The sequence below is a fragment of the Caretta caretta genome, chromosome 9, assembly GCF_965140235.1.
Source record: "Caretta caretta isolate rCarCar2 chromosome 9, rCarCar1.hap1, whole genome shotgun sequence".
Classification (NCBI taxonomy): Eukaryota; Metazoa; Chordata; order Testudines; family Cheloniidae; genus Caretta; species Caretta caretta.
The window spans coordinates 83,698,442-83,712,773 of NC_134214.1; positions in this window are offsets into that span (position 1 = coordinate 83,698,442).

Consider the following 14,332-nt stretch of genomic DNA (forward strand, 5'->3'; position numbering starts at 1 on the left):
TGATCTGGGGTAAGTGACTGATCTCTTTGGCCTGGGAACAACCTGATGTGGTGTGATTTTAGGATTAAGTGACCTTTTATCAAAAAGTTCAGTTTGCCTGGGTGGCAAGATAGACGGGAGAGTCTAAGGGGACTGCCTGTGACTCCATGGTAGGACTGCGCAGGGATCCAGGAGTTCACATTTGTTACTGGCTTGATGAAATCTAATAATGGACTATATCACCAGTTTGGGGTGTCTACGCTTGTTTTGTGACAGTCTGTCATGAGGTCGGCACTCACAGTTGTGAGCCACTCCAGGAAGCATGACAACTGACTTCCTGTGCAACCCTGAGCAAATCTCCTAAGCTTTCTGTACATCTGAAGAATTGGGATAATAATGCTTTCCTGTTCACATGGGTGCTGGGGGGGGCACTAACTTGCTTCGTCGAGTGCTTTGAGACCCTCTACTGAAAGATGTCTCGCAAGCACAAGGTACTAAGATAAAGCGAATTATTATAAATTTGCAACACAAACTAATAAACTTACTTGGGCATGACCATTTTTGTGGTGCTGTTATCTGAGCTCCATATTTCCCTTTGTTTTTCTTCCTGACCAGCAATCCCTTTCCCAGCCCACCTTTTAATTGGTTCATAACCAAGTTGTGCTCTTTGTGCCTGTTTTTCCCCGGAATGTATTTACTTCCCTGTGTTGCTGTTAGTTAAGAACAGTCAGTAAATTTGTTCAGCCTTTCCCTTGTTATCCCATTTGTTTCAGACTCATGCTCAGCTGGGGAAGGTAATTGCCGAATGGGAAGCCAGGTACCCAGATTATTCTTTAACAAATCCTGATTTCATACCAAGTTTTGTCCAGACAGTGCAGACCTGTACATCTCCCTGAATGGAAATGGATAGAGCCTTTAGACTTCGGTTATGAAAAACCATGGACCTATTATGCATAGGGCCATAGAGCGCAAGCATTTTAATGGGACTGGGTACATACGGGATCAGTGGCTCTCAACCTTTCCAGACTACTGTACTCCTTTCAGGACTCTGATTTGTCTTGCGGACCTCACTTAAAAACTACTGGCTTACAAAATCAGACATAAATCTACAAAAGCGTCACAGGACACTGTTCCTGAACAATCGCTGACTTTCTCATTTTTACCATATAATTATAAAACAAATCAATAGGAATATAAATATTGTACTTACATTTCAGTGTATAGTATATAGAGCAGTATAAACAAGTCAGTGTCTGTATGACATTTCAGTTTGTACTGACTTCGCTAGTGCTTTTTATGTAGCCTGCTGTAAAACTAGGCAAATATCTAGATGAGCTGATGTACCCCTTGGAAGACCTCTGCGTACCCCCTGGGGTATGTGTACTTCTGGTTGAGAACTCCTGTACTGGATAAAGTGAGACATGAAGCAATACATACTGGTTTTGTTTTTCTGTAATTGTTGGAACTGTAGCTATCCCCTTACCCCCATCCTTCCTGGCCCTGAGAAATGCTATAGAAATACGATCTGTGGCGTAACTGGGGCTGCTGTTGGGAAAGAGTGTGGGGTGTGACTGCAGAGGCCAAAGGTCATCCTCGACCTCGGAAGGCGAGATACTGGACTGCAGGCAAATTGGGGAACTGCAGACAGCAGGTCTCTGGGTACTATGGTCTATGTTTCAGTAAATTGCCAAAGACAAGCTCTCCAAGGCCTAGTCTACCCAGGGGTGTGTGTGGGGGGGAATCGATCTAAGTTACGCAACTTCAGCTAAGTGAATAACGTAGCTGAAGTCGATGTACTTAGATCTACTTACCGTGGCGTCTCCACTGCGGTAAGTCGACGGCTGACACTCCCCCGTCAACTCCGCCTGTGCCTCTCGCCCTGGTGGAGTACCGGAGTCGACGGGAGAGCGCTCAGCGGTTGATTTATCGTGTCTAGACTAGACGCAATAAATTGACCCCCCCGCTGGATTGATTGCTGCCCGTCGATCCAGCAGGTAATGTAGACAAGCCCTATGACTTAATGAGAACAATCACAGATGGAGCCACATTTTCAAAGACCTGAGCATTCACCTTTTTGAGACCCTGAACAGTTATTTGAAAATGCAAATGGAAGCTAAGCTCTTTCGGAAAGTCTAGTCCCTCATGGATATAACTGGGAAATGTTTCTGGGTACTGCACTTTTAAATTTCTAGATGTCAGCTGCCATTTTGGGAAGCAGTGCTCATGCAGTATGTTATTTTGCTCTCTCTCTCTTTCTTACAGAGATGTTACTTTTGTTGTTTCCCCTTCCTCTAAAATAAAAGTCACTCTGGCTGAAAATATATGGTTTTTTTTGTGCATGGAAAAAAGCATAACTCAATAAACAAATGCATTTGCTATCTGCTTATTGCTTATATTGCTTATCTGCTTTCCCCACACATTCTACATCTGTTGGGGTACTTAATACCACGTTAGCATACACAGTATATTAACAATTACTACCAGAAACGCAAGTGCTGTCAGCCATGGAAGATCTGTCATCCAATTAAGGTAGTTACCATGCATGCACACTGCCCCAGCAGCTTCACTTTAATGACAACAGCAGCAAAATGAAGACAACCGAAGGAGAGAGGCAAATCTGATTTTGATGGGACTATCTGCAGAGCTAGTGTGCTGTAGGTGCAGTTGATCAGGTGCCATTGATAGAGATAAATGACAATATTATAGGACAATATTACAACATTACATAATGATTTAATAGCCATGGGCCTTCCACCTCCTTTCCACAAAAACAGGGCCAGAGAGCAGCCCCGTGTATGAACAGCTTATTCTGCAATGCTGAACCATTGTAAGGACTGGAATTAGAAACTAGACACGATGGGCCAATTTGTGACTGGCCCCGCATGGGAGTGCTAAGAACGGGGATGGTGCAACTACATTCCTGATCACCTCCTTATGTCCCTGTACAATGGCCAGCCAGAATCCCAGCAGTGAGCCCAAGTCTCGCACTGCTGGAAATAGAACAGGAGGACTTGTGGCACCTTAGAGACTAACCAATTTATTTGAGCATAAGTTTTCGGGAGCTACAGCTCACTTCATCAAAAGCTTATGCTCAAATAAATTTGTTGGTCTCTAAGGTGCCACAAGTCCTCCTTTTCTTTTTGCGGATACAGACTAACACAGCTGCTACTCTGAAAACTGCTGGAAATGACAGTCTCACAAAAGGAACTAAGGCAACATGATGATAGAAATATGACAGCTTCCCCTCCTTCCCCACATCAGCGCTAATCTGGTTGGGGGTGTCATATTTGGATCAGGCACGTGGTAGTTTATGAAAAGGGTGGCAGATATCCTACTCCAGTGACTGTTCCCCTAGGGTGACTGTTTCTGCATTAGGAAAAAGGGTGTGTTCTTAACACAAGCTAATGAACTCAAGGAAAAGCCCTAGTGAAGACAAGGCAGTCTGTAGTCTTCACATATTAGCAGATCGTGGGAACTAGACTCTCTTTAACTCAGCCTGCTAACTCATGTGAGAGCTATGAACTGCTATGTCTTTACCTTCAGTTAGGGCTTGTGTACACTTGGAAATTTACCCAAATAGCTTTCCCGCACTAACTCCACATAGGGAGTTCCAAAGTGGATTAAACTAAATCAGCAAAAAGCACTTTTATTCCAGACTAAGAATGTCCATAGGAGGTTCATACAGACCTAATTATTTTGGGATATTTCCAAGTGTAGACAAGCCCTCTATCAACTCAGGTTAGGAACACACCTTTTTCCCTAGTGAAGACAAGGTCCTAGAGGTGTTAGGATCTCTTGGAGTGGGATACAGAAAAAGAAGCCCATGCAGTCCAGACCCTGACTAATCATCCTTTCTATGCTGTCTCCTCTCCCTTCACTTTATAGTCAGAGTACTGAATGCGGAAGAGTGGCTTTCACTACAACATAAATCTGCTGGCAGTTCCTTTGATGCTTGCAGAAGGTGAGGACACAGGCAATCATTACAATGAGGGCGCCACAGGAAATACTGACAATTTGAGAGGGGCTTACGTAATGCAGGAAATATCTCTGCTTGGCGACACGACAATTCGTTTGCCGGGGAAAGAAACATGCCACTCTATTTTATATCAGCACTAATTTGCTCTTTGATACCCTCTGCAAAGCAACAGTGCATGAGTGCACCAAAAAATACAAAAATGCCATGTTGTTTCAGTCTTTATGCGGCTTTAATACATTAAGTTTATGCATTTTGCATTTATTATTTGTAGCACAGCCGGGCCTAAAGCCCCCAGCTGAGATCTGGGCTCCATTGTGCTAGGGGCTATACACACTCAGCAAGAGATGGTCCTGGCCCCAGAGAGCTTACAACCAAAATAGACAAGTCACACAAAGGGTGGAAGGATGGCTTGCCCATGGTCATATAGCAGGTCAATGGCAGAGCCAGGAATAGTAGCACTGTGTCCTGATTCCCCATCCAGTGCCCTATGCCGGCGCCGCTTCCCGCAGCCACCATTGGCCTGGAGCGGCAAACCACGGCCAGTGGGAGCTGCGATCGGCTGAACCTGTGGACGCGGCAGGTAAACTAACTGGCCTGGCCCGCCAGGGGCTTTCCCTGAACACGTGGCACACCTAGTTTGGGAACCGCTGCTGTAGTGGGAAGGAAGGAGAAGGAGGCTGGCTTGGGTAACTAACATTCTATAAGAAATCAGAGTAAAAGCACTTTGAAACAGACCATAGATCAGGCCCTCCTGTTTCTCTGCTATGCAGCCTGTACCTCTCTCTAGCTGTCTCTGAAGACAGCACTGCCCATCTCCCATGTCTTGCCAGAGTACTACAGAGGCTGAAATCCCATTGCAGCACCATGGGCCTTGCTCTTCTATAGTATAACAGGTTGGAAGGGCAGTGCAAGTTAGGGCAAATATCTAAATGCTCTGATGGCTTTCTTGTGGAAGGCTCTATTTTGTCAAAAAAATCCAAACCCCCCCCCCCCCCCCCCCACACACACACACTGTGAGGCCGCTGGGCAAGATCATGAGGGGACTGGGCCCGCAATGCCATCAGGGTGAGGAGGCTGCTGCATGTTTTGGTGAGACCCAGATAGTACAGTGTCTTTGTGTCTGGCTGAGATAGTGACGAGAATGAGCTGGACTAGTAAATCCGTATAAGCCAAAGGCAATGCTAGTGGGTTGGAGTCACAGGAGTTGTTGATGGCCAGAAGGACCATTCCTATTAGTGCATGGTTAGATGTTTCTGATTTTTTCTCTCTGATCTGGACCTTGCTACTATGAGCCAAGTCTTTCTGATATCTAGGTGCATTCCTGCAGTATGTTCTGCCTGGGGCTACAAAGACCACTCAAAAGCTACAGCTGGAGTAGAATGCAGCCGCCTGCCTCTTGGGCAGTATCCAACCTAGGGAACATGTCACACCAGTCTTCCTACAGGTCTGCTTGCTGCCTATTCATTTAATAGCCTTTGATTTTTATCACGGCAATTTTCTATTGCATTTTACTTTCAGGTGTACAGAATATTTAGTGTCAAGAAGCCTATTAATTTATATCAGCAATTCTTCTAAAAAGTGATTCACTCCAGTTCTAAGTACAGTTTAGCCTGTGAGAGAAGTACAGGCTTATTAGTAAGTCTCCTGCCCCTTTACCAGGTAATCATTTAGCTGGGCTTCATTATATATGCACAGCTAACTTTACCTTCTAAGCACTTAGTTATAAATCATCGTATACTATATTAATTATTTCACACAGAAGGATAAGACATAAATTATAACCCAATGGGTTATAATTGCCTGTTCTGAACACATGTGCCTTGTTACTAATTATCCTTATTCTCCAGAGCAACTTAGAAATTAGAAATGTTTAATTGTAGCTTGAAAGAAATAAAAGTACTGAGGGACGAGATTATTCTACTCTACACTGTACTGCTTTCTACACTGTACTGCTTTCACAGTCAAGTCCCTTCAGAGCAGCTTGTGGATAGGGTAGGGCAGGGCATGGTTAGCATCAGTTTGGTATTCTACCTTGGGAACATTGAGGTATGATGTAAGTCTGGGCCCAGGAAATAACCTTTCCCTAAGATCTCTGCAAGAGCTGTTTATGGAGGTTAATATTTCATGTTCAGATTCCAGGACCAGAGAATTATAGCCAATTTGGCCAACCCTAGTGGAAATTTCAGAAAGCTACATTAGAGTCCTTCACCTGGACTCTCTTGGTTTTTAGGTGGCTTCTGTTGTTAATTTCAATTAATCTTCAATAATTTCGTATTAAGGACCAATTGCTCCTGAAATCAGTAACTAATAGATTTTCCAAAACCTAATTGCCAGCTGAAGCCAGTAGGAACCAGCTGAATTAGCTGGAATTGCCACTGGGGATAGGGTTGCCAACTTTGTAATATTTAAAAACCAGACACTCCAGCAGGAGTGCCGGAACCTCCCCGACCCTTCTTCTTCCCCCCGAGGCCCGACCCCTGCCCTGCCTCGCCTCTTCCCCCCAAGACCCCACCCCCCGTTCAGTCCTCTTCCCTCGTCGCTTGCTGCTATTCCCCTCTCTCCCCTGCTCGGGTAAGGAGGAACTCACCTGCGGCTGGGAGCTGCAGCCTCCCGATGCAAGCAGGAGGCAGCCACTGCTGAGTAGAGATTGCACAGGTGATGACCTGGCGCCTCCCTGCCTCCCCCATCTGCAGTAACTGGACTTTGTGTGTCTGGTCAGTTGATTTGACTGGACAGTGTCAGGTCCCCTTTTCGACTGGACTTTCTGGTCGAAAACCGGGCACCTGGCCACCCTAACTGGGGAAGGGAGAAATATGGTCCTAAATGCTTCCTTTACCCCCTTTCCCAAGATTAAAACAAGAAAGCTTATTTGGGAGGCCTGTGCACCCCTTAATTGTTCAGAGGTTTCATAGGTCCAGTGACTGGGCCTCATACCCCGAGAGTCACACACTTATTCCACCCACTCCTTTCCTTTCTCCCTCCTAGATTCCACTTCATTATTGTGTTGCGTCTATCATGCTAGTTGCTACCCAAGAGGAAGAGAACTATCAATCCCAAAGAAGCCACAGGAACTGGCTCTTTAATTAGAAATATGGGCTAACGTCAAAACACGCCCTCTCTACCCAAAGTCATGCTAGGCCTATGCTGTCCCCTCACCTCTCTGAAAAAGTCAGGGAGAAAAATGGCCTCTCCCTTTGTTCATGCATTTGACTCATATCTGACACCAGATACAAAGCTGCCTTGATAGTAATTATTTTCTTGTGGAAAGGAAGGTAGGTCAAATGTAGGTCATTCTTGTTGGAATCCATGTACAAAAGACAGTTCCTCCCAGACTGATCTATCGTGAGTACCAAAGAATATACAGCAAATATAAAATAATTAAAGCTTAAGCATCTGCTGTAGTTGTCATGATCATTAATAAGAACAGGTGGTGCTTACTGTCACCTTCCATCTGAGGATTTATTATTACTGTATGGGACTAAAAATCCAGCAAACTCTATGATCTCAGCCAGGACATCAGCCAGAATAGCCATGAGATCTTTCACGATCCTGTCAGACATGGTCAAGACCCTGGATTTATTTCTCTGGTAGATCAGTGGGTCAGTTTAGCAGGCTGTACTAAGTATACTTCAGAGAGCGGCCAGTCAGTGCAGCACTCAGCAATGTAGCTATCCTTATGCTTGACTGACACAAAACCGTCACATTTAGTCTCAACAGAAATGGGCCTGGGTGCAAAAATCATACAAAGATTTGGGTTTCAAATCCCACAAAGCTGGGGGCGGGGGTTCAGACCGAGGTCCTTGGTTCAACTAATTACAGAGATGCTATGTGTCAAATACCATGGAGATATGCATGGTATAAGAACCTGATAGACAGTTTGATAAACAGATAGAGAAAAGTGGCAGCCATATCTGGGTTCATGTTCCAAATCTCCCCAACCATCAGAGTATTCAGATCCAGTGGAGTGGGTCCTAGCTAACAGAATAATGTTCTTTATTCTTTGTATTGCAGTGGTATCTTGATTCCCCAGTGGGGTTTAGGGCCCATTGTGTTAGGCACTGTACTAACAAACCCAAAGGAAGATGCGATCCCTGCCTTGATGCATTTTCAGTCTAATTTTGAGTTCACAATCTCATAGGAGCTGATCTATGGCTGTCATAAAATGCTATGATAGCCAGTCAAGGCAGTACATAGAACAATTACAACTATAAATAGTGAAAACTAACCTAGCTCAGCAGCAAAAGGTGATGGCAATGTTATTTTTGTAAGCATGAAAGGGCGTATTTCACAAATGAAAAGAACATAATCACCTTTCAAGGGTGAGGAATTTAATTTATTCCACAGGGAGTCATTTCAATCTGTTTTTATACTAATCTGTGCTTTGAATTGTTGGTGCCCTGCCATTAGGGAAGGATGCTGGCATGTGAGAGCCTGCTTAGAGGGAGACAAAGAGCATCTTTCTACATGCATGGCTGTAAACAGTTTTAATTTCCTCTTGCAGCTTGGTTTCATTTTGAGCTGAGTCAAATCACTGCCTCTCCTGCAGAATAATCATTGTTACAAACCTGATTGAACTGAGGGAGCTTTCTTATTCTTTAATCACAATTCCTATGTGGTGGCAAATAAGCCACAGGAATCACAACAGCCTGAGGCCAAATTCCAATTTCACTTAAAGCCAGATTGGTTTTTACACTGGGGTGAATCTGGAGTAACTCTATTGGGGTTACTCAGCATTTGTATTCGTATAAACACGATCAGATTCTAATCCTTGGCTAAAAATGATCTTTGGCATTCTTTGCCATTTTGTTCTACTATAAAAACATGTTATTTCCTTCAAGGAACATTCCATAACAGAATCCTTGAGCTATTTTGGCCCTTGACTGCCCCTCCCTATAATGATCTAGATCTCATCTTTGCTCAATACATCTTTGGCCTTGCTTTCTGGGCTGGCTCACGTAGGGCAGAAAAGAGAACTGGCAGCTTTGTGGGACTGCAGACAGCAAACGTCGGACCTACAAAATATTAGAATCACACAAATTCTTTATTATAATGGAAATATTCAGAAGTCAATAGCACAATTCTCTTAGAGTGGGGCAGTGAACACATTTTGACTGAACATTTGTACAGGCTCAGGATTTCTGTTTGTTTTCTGGGTAATGGGATAACACATGGGGGTAGGTGACACACTTCTAAGCATGGTGCATTGGAGGAGCTCCTTGTCACGCCTGAAGAACAGCAGAAGCCACCAGATTAGTGCCTACTATTATACAAGGTAAAGATTTGAGCCAGCCAAAAATAGGTCAGGCTCCTATTTGATGAGGAACTCACTGTCCCAATTGTATGTTTGAATTCCTTTACTAGTTCTTTTTCACAAGCCAGCTGACTTAGCGCTGGATATTTTGCATTTGCTAGTGGGTTCAATCAGTGTTGGTGTGAGCAGATTACAAGTACCCACCCTGTCCCACAACCCAGTCAACATGCACTGAGTGGGGAAAAATTCCTGGGGCGTGGCTTTATTAATAAGCTAGCACAAAATAAACAATAAACTCCAGCCCAAGTCTTCTCCCCAAGGTATTCCTAAATTTCTCTCCTGACAGTTGATCAGTCTCAGGGTGTGTCTCCACTATAATCGAGAGGTGGGTTTGCAGCATGTGTAGACATACCTGGTCAAAGCTAGCTCTGGTATGTCTATACATGCTGCAACCATACCTCCTGACCCTCAGACTTTATATTACTTCCTACCACCATAAATCCAGGGTGGAGTTAACAAGTTACAACTGCCACAAAGTCACGGAATCAGAAGGAATCAATTAGCACTTCTCTTTAGGGTCTCAGCACCTGGTAGTTGAGTCTATCAACAGAAGAACTAAAGCAAGGGTGTTATATCAAGGGTGTTTTTTGTTTTGTTTTGTTTTGTTTTTTAAGCTAATTTGCTTGTCATGATCTTTAGAGGGAGTAGGTTGACTCAAACCTCCACTGGTTTCAATGGGATCAGCTTTGGGAGGTTATTATTTAAACACTGTCAGTGGCTTCCTCATTCTTTGCAACTGCACTTAGAGAAAAGATATTTCACTCTCGGGCAGTGATGTGCTGTCAGAATTTTGACAAGGGGCTCCTTTAAGAATGTCTGCGTCAGCACCATACCGTACTGAGTAGAGTCACTAGCTGAATATGGGGGAATATAGCCATCATTGCAAACATTGTCCAAGAAGCATCATTCATACCTCCTGCAACTGCACTGACATCAATTTTCTGTGGTATTCTTCTTCCCATTTTATCGTACAGTGTTGCTGTTCTCTAGCAAATGGCTGCAACTTTCTACCCTAGGGATGACTGCATTTCAATGGTGGGTGATGTGATTCCTGTTTCTAAAGTGCTTTGAAATCCCTGAGAATTAAGGATACTTGTAGCGGGGTATACAACCCTTCTCCCCCCCCCCGCCCACTGGGCAACAAGTGGTTAAAGGATTATTTTGGGCCTAGCCAGCCCTGCTCCACCACACCAGCAGCAAATACTCCATCTGGTGGAGAAACTAAAAGACAGGGAAACAGGTCATTTGGGGGCAGACCTAGAAGAAAGCAGATTTGTAGCCCACAGCTCCAGCAGCACAGGGAAGGCTGAAATCTCCAAGATAACTGCCCCAAAGGGCCCTCCCTGAAGGAAGGGAGGTCCCACCTCAGAAACAGAGAGGGAAGCATTCCCTTCCCCCTGCATATGGACCTTGGACATTGGTAGTCCCTTTTTATTTTCTTGATTTGGACTTCTCCAGCAGGGGAAAGCCTTGGACTGAGCTGGCTGGGGGTGGGGGGCAGGGATAGGAACTGGCCCGGGGACAGCCTTAATTGCCAGATCTCTAGTAGTCCAAAGGGCCCTGGGTTGCCGCCTGCTGGAAAGGGAGGGTCCGAGCTCCCCTACAAACAACCCCCTGCTGGTCATGGGTTCTGGCCCTGAACAATAGGCCATGCTTCCCAGCCCACCCCTAAGTGAGGACCGTTACAATACTATATAAATACAAGATATTATTATTATTATTATTATTATTATTATTTTAGTCTTGTGATGACTATTTTGAAGTAATACCCACTCTCTCTATCACATTAATTGTAGCTGTGATTTGCTGTTGGCTCAAAGTAACTTTTGACATGTCTAGCAAGGTTCCATGTGTCTTGTGTTTTTCTATAAGTCTTTTATGGGCCTGTAGAAGAGGTAGCTAAAGTTCAAAGCTTTGATGCAGAAGCAACGCTGCAGTTAACGTTAGCACTTGTGTAATTTTAACTATAGATAATCCCAAATAAAGAATAATTATCCTTGAAATACAGGAGCTGCTCAAACTGATAGGCCTTAGCTTCTACTTGAACCCATCACCCATTCTCCTGAAATAGAGCTGTATAATGAAGGTTTCTGTGAACTTGTAGGAGAACAAAAAGCAATTCTCCACCACATTAATTCCCCTAATACTCCAGAGACAAAAGCTTTTAGAGAAGTTCTGAGCTATTGACTTATCATTCAGGCTCTTTCAGATGGTTCACCTGTTGAGAGAGAAAAAATGATGAAATGGAGAATGTTCTTGCACAGGATTAAATGCATCTTTGGTGACTCTCATTGATAACTTCTCCATCACTATCTGCTTGAGAAACAAGTTAATGGGTTAGGCTTTGCATTGTTTTCGAGATAGTTTTAAGTATAACATGGATAGGTGTACTTATATTAGGCAGTAACACATAGCTGGAGTGCCACCGTCTGGTGGAAACCCATTGAAAGCCCTGGCTGGGATGATTTAACTGGGAATTGGTCCTGCTTCGAGTAGGGGGTTGGACTAGATGACCTTCTGGGGTCCCTTCCAACCCTTATATTCTATGATTCTATGAAGACAGCTAGGAGGAGGAAATCACCAAAGGTTCTCATTGCAGGTTTCCTCTAGAGAGTTCCCTCTCCTGAAATGCCTTGGGCCTATGAGCTAATCACCTTTTTCGGGTATGTGTGTGTGGGGGAAATAAAGTTTAGAGACCTCTTAGTGCTCTCTTTTAACCACAAGAGCACCCTTCTCATCCTAGACTAAAGCAAGAAACAGAAGAGCTAAATGATTTACATCTGAGTGAAGAAGAATGCAAGCCATCAGTTAAGTTCTAATTTCTCCTTAAACACCCACGTAGACTGCTGTATGTTTGATGCTGAATCCTGCACTCATTGCTACATGACTGATTGTCACAGACTAAACTCACAAAGAGCATTACATCATTGACTTTCTACCTAGGAAACCTGGTTTTAGGAAAGAAATGTCTTGTAGCTTTCAGAAATGTTAGTGGCGATTTAGCCCTCAGATATTGTGTGCAGCTCCTTTTGAGTTTGCTAGGATCTGGATACATTGAAGGGCAGATTTTAACTCAGAAAGTCTTCAGGGAGCAGCAGGACAGAAGACAAAGAGAGCTAAGCCAAGATGATGTTCGAGGACCAAATAATAATGCTTACATCCACTTCAGAGCAGAGAAGGAGAAGTCTGTATTGATAGGCCTCATTCTCCTCATACATCTGCTCGTATAAATCAGGAATAACTCCACAGAGGTGAGTGGAGTCAAATCAGTGTAAAGACATCGTGTGGAGAATCAAACCATTCTTTTTCTTTATGACATTATTATTTGTAATTATTTGGAGAGTCTGCTAGGCTCTGGCAGGCACTCAAGTGGGACACTAATCAAACTTCAGAAGACTGTGAACAGGCCCATGCAGTGACTTTGAAGAATGCGTTAAAGACAGAAAGAAGATTCCTCAGTTGTAGACCCTAATTTTACAAGGTTGAGAGACTAAGGCTTTGGAAGCAGTTGGCCTGAAAGGAAAGATTTGCATGGAAAGGAAGTGACTGAGGACAAATTTGGCCACAAACCTCTGTTCTTTTCAGCAAAAGTATCCCAGATTTTGATCACTTTCCATGGGACTGAGGGGACATCATGGCCCTAGAACAGGGGTCGGCTACCTGCATGTGCCGCCCATGTTGCTGGTCTGGGGTCCCGGCCGCCGGCCCCACTCAGCCTGCTGCTGTCCCGGGGTTCTGTCCATCCAGGCTGGCAGCAGGATGAGCGGGGCCGGCAGCCGGGACCCCAGACCGGCAGTGTGGGTGGCAAATGGAACCCCAGACCGGCAGTGCACTGAGCCGCTCAGCCAGCTGCTGGTCTGGGGTTCCATCCACTGGCCCCTGCCAGCCAGGGTCCCGGCCACCAGCCCCCCTCAGCCCACTGCCAGTCTGGGGTTCCGTTGGGGGGCCCCTGCAAATGTAAAATGTATTACTGGCACGCGAAACCTTAAATTAATGAAGACTTGGCACGCCACTTCTCAAAGGTTCCTGACTCCTGCCCTAGAACTTGTGACTGATGGAGGCTCTCCAAGCCCGGGAAAAGAGACAAGGTGATTACCCTTTGGTAAGTCTTGAGAGAGATCTTTTGCAGCAATCTTTTCAAACTTCATCCAGGGTGTAATGTTAATAGTTATCTCAGAAACATGAAGTTAAAATGTATGTCCGAGTCCTGATTCTCAGCTTATTAATATCAGTGTAACTCCGCTTACTTTGTCCAGGTTACTCCTGAATTTCACCAGGCTCAGCTCAGAATCGGGCATGTGAAAAGCAGGTGGGTTGCTTCTCAAATTGTTTTAACTTCTTAATCGAAACAGTAAGGAGAAACTTGCCGAGTTAGAACAATGTATTCAGTCTGATTCCTTCTTGTTCATCCATGAGTGGGGAACCTGCCGGTTATATAATGTTAACACTGATTGCCTGCAACTGTCCCAGGAATGCTTAGTGCAGTGCATGGCCTATTCTAATGAGAGGATTTCAGCCATCCAGCTTGGAGCTCTCTGTGAAACCAGTGGCACAGCATTAATTGCACAAACTGATGGTTGCACATGCTTCTTTCAAAAGCCTCAAGTGAACATTTAAACAATCAGATAAAATATGATCATTGCACAGCTTGCTGTGCTGTCTCTGAATAATTGGTATCCCTTTGGAAACTTTGGATTTTACTCAAAGAAATTGTAGGCTGGAGAATGGAGAATTATTGTCTCTGTATTTCTTTTCACTGCAGCAATGCTGTATTGTAGCTTTCTGAAAGTTACCATTTTTTGAATAACACATTTTTCCATCCTCTCACAACTTCTTTATTGCTAATAGCTTTGTCATACAGCTTCACTTTAGGTTCTTGACAGCTTTTATTCTTAAGGACATACTTTATCATTTAAAAGATGTATCACAAAGACATCCAGGGTTTCTATATGTTGTATAAGAGGCAAGGCTGACTTTATGATGTAACTGTCTTTCTTCAGATAAGGCCATTCTTTTACCCATCGCTGTTATATTTGAGGCCTGTCTAACTTTACTACACGACAACC